Source organism: Arachis hypogaea, chromosome 1 (genome assembly GCF_003086295.3).
Source record: "Arachis hypogaea cultivar Tifrunner chromosome 1, arahy.Tifrunner.gnm2.J5K5, whole genome shotgun sequence".
NCBI classification, from domain to species: domain Eukaryota; kingdom Viridiplantae; phylum Streptophyta; class Magnoliopsida; order Fabales; family Fabaceae; genus Arachis; species Arachis hypogaea.
In genome coordinates, this window is record NC_092036.1 from 57,593,956 (window position 1) to 57,595,279 (window position 1,324).

At 40.0% G+C, this 1,324-nt stretch overlaps 1 non-coding gene across 1 annotated transcript; it reads left to right on the plus strand.

Annotated features, from left to right (window-relative positions):
- The first annotated feature begins 692 nt into the window (after positions 1–692).
- LOC112712641 (small nucleolar RNA R71) lies at positions 693–796 on the plus strand. Its single transcript, XR_003157863.1, has one exon. It is a non-coding gene; the product is annotated as a small nucleolar RNA R71 (small nucleolar RNA).
- The last annotated feature ends 528 nt before the right edge of the window (positions 797–1,324 follow it).

Below are 1,324 nucleotides of genomic sequence, written 5' to 3' on the forward strand. Positions count from 1 at the left end.
TTTTAGTGATTTTCTTACTCATCTGACCCACTTGTGCCTCCAAATTTCTAATGGAGGACCTTGCTTCACTCATGAAACTTAAAGTGGCCTTAGATAGATTATAGACTATGTTTGCTAAGCTAGAGGAACTCTGCTCAAAATTCTCTGTCTGTTGCTAAGAAGATGATGGAAAAGGCTTGCTATTGCTAAACCTGTTTCTTCCACCATTATTAAAGCCTTGTTGATGCTTTTGTTGATCCTTCCATGAGAAATTTGGATGATTTCTCCATGAGGAATTATAGGTGTTTCCATAGGGTTCACCCATGTAATTTACCTCTGCCATTGCAGGGTTCTCAGGATCATAAGCTTCTTCTTTAGAAGATGCCTCTTTAGTACTGTTGGATGCATTTTGCAATCCATTCAGACTTTGAGAGATCATGTTGACTTACTGAGTCAACATTTTGTTCTGAGCCAATATGGCATTCAGAGCATCAATTTCAAGAACTCCCTTCCTCTGAGGCGTCCCATTACTCACAGGATTCCTCTTAGAGGTGTACATGAATTGGTTATTTGCAACCATGTCAATGAGTTCTTGAGCTTCTGCTATCGTTTTCTTTAGGTGAATAGATCCACCTGCAGAATGGTTCAGTGACATCTTAGAAAGTTCAGATAGACCATTATAGAATATATCTAAAATGGTCCACTCTGAAAGCATGCCAGAAGGACACTTTTTGGTCAAATGCTTGTATCTTTCCCAAGCTTCATAGATAGATTCACCATCTTTTTGCTTGAAGGTATGAACATCCACTCTAAGCTTGCTCAGCTTTTGAGGAGGAAAGAACTTGGTCAAGAAGGCAACGACCAGCTTATCCCAAGAGTCCAGGCTATCTTTAGGTTGTGAGTCCAACCATGTTTTGGCTCTGTCTCTTACACCAAAGGGGAAAAGCATGAGCCTGTAGACTTCAGGATCTACTCCATTAGTCTTAACAGTATCACAGATTTGCAAGAATTTAGTTAGGAACTGATAGGAATCTTCTGATGGAAGTCCATAAAACTTGCAGTTCAGTTGCATTAGGGCAACTAGTTGAGGCTTCAGCTCAAAATTGTTTGCTCCAATGGCAGGGATTGAGATGCTTCTTCCATAAAAATTGGAAGTAGGTGTAGTATAATCACCAAGCATCCTCCTTGCATTATTATTGGGTTCGGCCATGTCTCCTTCTTTTTCGAGATTCTCTGTAAGGTTTTCTTTGAATTGTTGTGCTTTAACTTCTCTTAGCCTCTTCTTCAGAGTCTTTTCAGGTTCAGGATCTGCTTCAACAAAAATGTCCTTGTCCTTGCTCCTATT